Source organism: Gorilla gorilla, chromosome 8 (genome assembly GCF_029281585.2).
Source record: "Gorilla gorilla gorilla isolate KB3781 chromosome 8, NHGRI_mGorGor1-v2.1_pri, whole genome shotgun sequence".
In the NCBI taxonomy this organism is placed as follows: Eukaryota; Metazoa; Chordata; class Mammalia; order Primates; family Hominidae; genus Gorilla; species Gorilla gorilla.
This window is the reverse complement of record NC_073232.2, coordinates 70,344,593-70,351,668: the sequence shown is the minus strand read 5'-3', so window position 1 is coordinate 70,351,668 and position 7,076 is coordinate 70,344,593.

Here is a 7,076-nt window from a genome sequence, read left to right as displayed (position 1 = left end):
TGAGTCTCATTATGCTTTCAGTGTTCTGTGTTTCTATTTAATCTATTTTTTTTCCTCTGTATTTGGACTGGGGGAGACATGTCCCATAAATAGGTCTTAATTAGGAAATGTCATAAATAGAATTATGTTTTAGAAAGAGCTCTCTGGGCTGGGTGCCATGGCTCACACCTGTAATTCAAACACTTGGGAGGCTGAGGTGGGAGGATTGATTGAGGTCAGGAGTTTGAGACCACCCTGGGTAACACAGTGAGACCCTCGACTCTACAAAAATTTTTAAAGAAATAGCTGGGCATGGAGGCATGCACTGTCCCAGCTACTCAGAAAGCTGAGGTGGGAGGATTGCTTGAGCCAAGGAGTTCACAGCTGCAGTGAGTGATATTTGTGCCTCTGCACTCCAGCCTGGGCAACAGAGCAAGACCCTGTCTGTAAATTTAAAAAAGAAAAAAAGGTGGCAGAACAGTTTCCCCTCTAATTTACTACAAAATTCCAAATCTTTACCAGCTGAGAAACAATTACTACTCCCCTGGGTAGGAATTTACATTTACAGAGCCCCTCACATGTGGTTTCCTGGCATCCCCAGAGGGACCCAGGAGGAAACAAGGGCACATGCTGTCATCTCACTTTCGAAAAATGAGAAAACTTGGTTGAGTGAGATTTTCAGAGTCACAGAGCCAGTGGGGGTGCAGGAGAGCAGTAAGCTCCGACCTCTGGAGAGTCTCTCCCCACAAGTCTTGCAGGTCAGTGTCTTGTTTTGGAGCAGATTAAGTGGGTAAAATTTGGGAGCACTTGGTAGGATGAAGGGAGACCCAACTCTTTTTCCCATGAAATCTGGTAACTGGTTCAGTAACAGTGGAGGAAGGAGGGAAGGAGGAAGGGAGGGAGGAAGGAAGGAAGGAAGGAAAGAAGGAAGGAAGGAAGGAAAGAAGGAAGGAAGGAAAGAAGGAAGGAAGGAAGGAAGGAAAATTAAATGCAAATAATTAGACCACTTTCTGTGTCTGGTTCTCTGTGGTCAGTTTGTAGTGGGGTCTAGTTGGGCATGGGTCACACCTTTGCAGGCTGGGAGACCAGTACCCTGGGGGTGGTCACAGATCAGTACATCCGGGAGTGAGGACTGCTCTCTGAACTATTTGTGTCTGTTGGGGCCAGCACAAAGAGGTTCATGAGAAGATCCCATGGTGCTTTCTGCTTTTTCCCCACTGTTTTTATCCAGGTAAAATCAGATGCCACGTGGGGAATGGAGGGGAAGGAGAATCATAAAAGGCCAAGTGAGGGCCAGAAGATGCAGGGTAAGGGAGTCTATAGACCCACACATCTGCTCATTTATTATAAAGACATCCGGGCCGGGCACGGTGGCCCACGCCTGTAATCCCAGCACTTTGGGAGGCCGAGGCAGGCAGATCATGAGTTCAGGAGATAGAGACCATCCTGGCTAACACAGTGAAACCCCCCTCTAATAAGAATACAAAAAATTAGCCAGGCGCGGTGGCTAATTTTAGGGCTAATTAGCCCTACTTGGGAGGCTGAGGTAGGAGAACTGGGGAGGCGGAAATTGCAGTGAGCCGAGATCGTGCCACTGCACTCCAGCCTGGGAGACAGAATCTTAAAAAAAAAAAAAAAAAAGACATCCACAACATGCCTCTGACATGCTAGGCCTTGTACACAATCCCAGTATGCAGTGTGAGCCACAGCAAAGCCCTCTGCTCCCCAGGACAGTCTTAAGTCTTGCAGACAGACATGCAGGTGGACATATCTAAGGTGGGAAATTATGAGTAACATTTCCCTCAGATGGCAAGTAGCTTTGTGGGCTGGTTCAGGGCACGGTTTCCAGGACCAGTTGTCTGGTAAGGCGGATCTCTCCCCAGCTGTCTCCATCAGCAGGGGATTCAGGGAAGGAGGCCAATTGTGGCTCCGAGCCAAAAATGGAGTGCCCGCTTTCTCAGAATCAGGCATCAGCCATGGCAAAACTTCCCCAGTGGTGACCAAAATAGCTTCCCTGGAGGCGTGTCTTTTCTGCTTTTCTCTGTTTCAGGTAAGAAAGGCTCAGAAAAGGGAGAGAAGGCAGAGCCAGTCATGACACAGAGCCTCGACAGAGGCTGGTCTCCAGCATCAGGCACTGATGACATTCACTGAGCCACAGCCCATGCCCAGAAGGTTTCCGATGTTCACATAGACCACAGGCCTTCTCCAGAAGTAAGCACCAACAGGGGCTACAAGATCACTGACAAAGAAATATATCAGAGTGCCATTCTAACAAAATGGATTCTTAAAAATACATGCTGTGACTGAGGCAGAGTAATTGCAAGAAGGGAATTGCAGGAATAACTTTTATTGCCTCTGTACTGCTCCCTCCCAAGATCACCCCACATGGCTGTGAATATCTTTGCAACTTCCTGTATAATTCTAGTTATTCTAATGTAAGTATTTAATAGACAGCACAGGTCATTGGAAACCTTCAAATCCCAGTTAATTTGGATACTCCACTAAACATGATTACTGTCTGTGTGGCTTAGGCTTCCAGGGAGAAAATTAAATAATGTGAATGTCATTTGATATGGTTTGGCTGTGTCCCCACCCAAATCTCATCTTGAATTGTAGCTCCTATAATTCCCACGTGTCATGGGACGATTTGGTGGGAGGTAATTGAATAATGGGGGTGGGTCTTTCCCATGCTGTTCTTGTGATAGTAAATAAATCTCATGAGATCTGATGGTTTTATAAATGGGAGTTCCCCTGCACAAGCCCTCTTGCCTCCCACCATGTAAAATGTGACTTTGGTCCCCCTTTGCCTTCCGCCATGATTGTGAGGCCTCCCCAGCCATGTGGAGCTATGAGTCCATTAAATCTCTTTCCTTTATAAATTACCTAGTCTCAATTATGTTTTATTAGCAGCATGAGAACAGACTAATACATTGTGTATCTGTAAATAATATCAAACCTGTGATAAGAATGCATTTGATTAGATGAAGAGAGAGCTCCTGGTGTTGGCTCAGTGAGCAGTGCTGCTGACCTGCAGCCTCGGGGGGCCCAGGGAGAGAACAGGCCTTTCTGCCTCTGGGTGTCCCACAAACCACAGCAGCCACCCCATGCCCAGCTTGGACCCTGTAACTCAGGACCCTGCTTATCAATCCTGAGCACTTGCTAGGTTTTCTCTTCAGCTGCATGCACCACACAGTTAATTACTGAGATGAGGAGAAAATGCCCCCTTCTGTGGAAATTATGGAAATGCTATCAGATGTTAAGGATTAATGAGTATTAGATGCAGGTGTGAGATTAGATGCAGCTGAAAAGAACGCGGCATGGTGGCTGGCTGCTTGTTAACAGTCATCATTAAAACTGCCAAAACAAGAAATTCTTTTGCTTAGGTGATTTTTCTTAAAAAACATTTTTTTCTTCGTTTTCACTAAGCATTCTCGTTTTCTTGCCCGTGTAGCTAATAATCCCATTGATGAAGGACTTTGCCTCAGAGGATCAGTTTCATCACTGGTAGCTTCGCAGAGTTGAATGGCTCACACAAGGTCTCCTCCTTGTCAATCCAGAGTCCATGCTAATTGGCATCCCTAAGAACAGTCCCCACCAGCTTGAAGTAATTTACAACCTCATGTTTCCAATCAGTCATGGACAAGGGAAAGCTTGCAGGAATGATGGACACTTTTCAGGAAAGTCTTGTCCCTTTTTACAAAACACACTAGACATGAGAATCTCAGAACTTTATTGTGCATTTTTTGTTTGTTTGTTTTGTTTTGTTTTGTTTTGTTTTGTTTTTGGTGTTGTTGACATTCAAATCCCCCCCAGTCAGCCATGGGGTGATGTTGTCCGATTTCAATTACATGTAGGACTCTAAATCTACAGGGTTGAAGATGCCATGAGATCACTGCTCTCCCACCAGGGGCCCATCCACAGACAACGCATGATGAAATGTGGAGCGTGGGGAAAGCCTGCTTTTGTACTTGGTGTGTTTGATTAATTAATGTGAGAAAGAAATCCATGTCGTGTAGAAAATGCTAGAACTGACAGAATGCACCTTTTAATAGAGAATTCGTTTTCCTGGAAGGAGCTTGTATTCAGAGTGGGGAGATAAGACTCTGTTAGGTAACGGATCCAAAATGGATTTCATCATCTTACTGTCGTAGTAAGGATAGGGGGTCCAGGCAAGATTCGGTGCTCATTGCTGGCATCCCTGAAGGCCCATCCAGGGGCTGGCTGTGACCATGAGCAGATTAAAGGCCTCCCTTGGTAGTTGCTCCAGTGGGAGTTGTTGGCTTCTGGGTCTTCAGTTCAAGTGACCCAAATTCACAACAAAAAGGGGATTGATGAACTTGATGCTAAACATTTATGCTGAGAAACTTAACTGTGGAGATTGGGATTCTATTTATAACAGCCCTATATAGAGACACTTGCCTTGTAGGCGGTCCTTCCTGGGGAAAGAATGTGCATCTCTGTGTGGCACTTCTCAAAAGGGAGCACCTCTCTTCAGGGTGCTGAGGCTTCTCCTGGGAGGCTGTGAGCTGAAACTTGCATTCAGTTGAATCACGGCGGGAAGGGAGAAGTGAGAGGAGTTTGGAGTCAGGGAGGGTGAATGTTAGATTCTGGAAAATGTCATTGACCATGAAGGCAGTTTTCCACAGCTGCAATTGAGCAAGCTGTTAATTAATTCATCTCAGCAAAGCCGGAAGGAGACGTTCTGGAGGCAGACTCCAAAACCCCCTAATTGCCCACACTTCTCCCAGCCTACTGGGTGAGGCTGGGAGCTTTTCCCAAATCAGACTGAAGTTTTAAAATGCAAATCCTGGTTGAGGTGACACACTGGAATTTATGCCCACTAAATAAAATCACACTGCTGGTCAAGTATAAAAGACAAATAGCAGACTTGCTTTGTAAACTTTAAGATAGGGAAGGGTGGAGGGAGGGAGCTTGGGGTAGCTATGGGAGTCGGAACTCAGGGAGAGGGAACACCAAGAGGAGAAGCAGAAGAGAAACCTCACATTTGCTGTGATGATGGCCCTGAGGCAGAAATTTAAAAATAAATAAAGTAACAGGCAAGGCAAGGGTTAAAAAGAAAAGAACAAGTTTTCCTCTGCCTAGCAAGTTCACTTGAAGGACAGTTATAATGCTGTTTGAGAAGCCAAGGCCAAAGGAATGGGCTCCAGACACCCCCGCCCCCCTTCCAGAGCAAGGTTGAAGGAAAAAGAAGAGAAAGACAAATTATTTTACTGTTACTCCTTTTCCTGGCTTCTTAGGCATGATTATGTTTTACAAATGTCTGTATTTAGCCAGTTCTTGTTTTTCTTTTGATGCAGCTACAAGGCCACCAGCTACGCAAGGTCACAAGTTACGTTATGCTATAGATTATGGGACCTATCACTGTATGATTAACTGCTTTTGTTTTGCTTCTGTAAGTCTGCTTATAAAAACCCCGCTCTGTCTTTGTTCAAGACTCAGCTTTTTGGATGCAAATCCACTGAGCCGGTGCATGCCTAAAATAAACAATCCTCCTGTTCTCCATATCAGTCTCCCCGGTCCTCAGTTTCCCTCAACGGCCCTACGAAGGCTTATTCATTTACTTTGTGCAAGGCACAAGCTGACTACTTAATTCCACTTAGTCCTTTCAACAATGCTATGAAGTAGGGATTATTCACTCCCATTTTATTGACAAGGAAGCTGAGCCTTCAGGAGGCTACACAGTGAAATTCCTCCAATCCCCAGGAAGCTCCTTGCAGCATTTTGTCATGCCAGCTGCAGGCCTTTGCAGCACAGCTTCAACAGTTTCTGCAGCTTTTTTCTAATCATAAAATCATGTGATTTGATACAGAGAAAGTTTCATCCCACAAGCATTATAATTGGGATTTTTATTTGAACTTACACAGCTATGGCAGCCAGTGCTAAGTGGCCCACAGAGAATTGCTGAGAATTAAATAACACGGAATGCAGTTCAGGCCAAGGAGCTTGGGAGGCTTCCTGGAAGGGGAAAGGTGTGAACAGGACCTTGGCGAGAGGAGGCAGGATGAGGATGTCTTCATACAGGAATGGGGAGGAGCCGTGGATGACAGAGACTTTGGGAATGAAGACACTAAAGAAATTGGTGGCTACTTTGATAGGATCAGGGATGAAGAAAAGGAAGTGAAAAACATTCCGGTAATTGTAGACTAGGAAATGGTGATACCATCTCCTTTTCCTGATTGGAGTCAGATGTAGCCTCTAAATCCATCCTTTAATCATTAACACCCACCTCCCACTCTCCTTTTGTCCATTACTTGCTTTACTTTTCTCCCAGCATCATCATGCAATATATTTATTTGTTTTATTGCCTTTCTCTCAACTAGATTGTAAGGTCCCAAGGCAGGGCTATTTGTCATTTTGGTTCATTGCTGTATCCTCAGAACCTGGAGCAAAACAGGACTAAGTGTTCTCTGTGTGTATGCATATGTATGTATAGCATATATATGTATATAATATGTGTGTGTATGTATAGCCAGAGCAGTTAGCCCTGTTTTATATTTCATATACCTTTTTTTTTTTGAGACAAAGTTTTGCTCTTGTCACCCAGGCTGGAGTGCAGTGTCGGCTCGCTGCAATCTCTACCTCCCAAGTTCAAGCAATACTCGTGCCTCAGCCTCCCAGTAGCTGGGATTACAGGTGCCCGCCACCACGCCTGGCTACTTTTTGTATTTTTAGTAGAGACAGGGTTTCACCATGTTGACCAAGCTGGTCTCAAACTTCTGACCTCCAGTGATCTGCCCACCTTGGCCTCCCAAAGTACTGGGATTATAGGCATAAGCCACCATACCTGCCCTTTTTAATTCTTAAATAAGGAAATTTCACATAAATGGTAACTAATTTATTCTGCTAATTGTCAATATAGCAGAAACTGTTCAAGTACCCACACAACCACTTTGTTTTTTTTACTTTCAACACAATATTCAATAAATTATATGATATATTCAACACTTCAGTATAAAATAGGCTCTGTGTGAGATGATTTTGCCCAACTGCAGGCTACTGTAAGTTTTCTGAGCACGTTTAAGGTAGGCTAGCTAGGCTAAGCCATGCTGTTCAGTAGCTTAGGTGTATTAAACGCG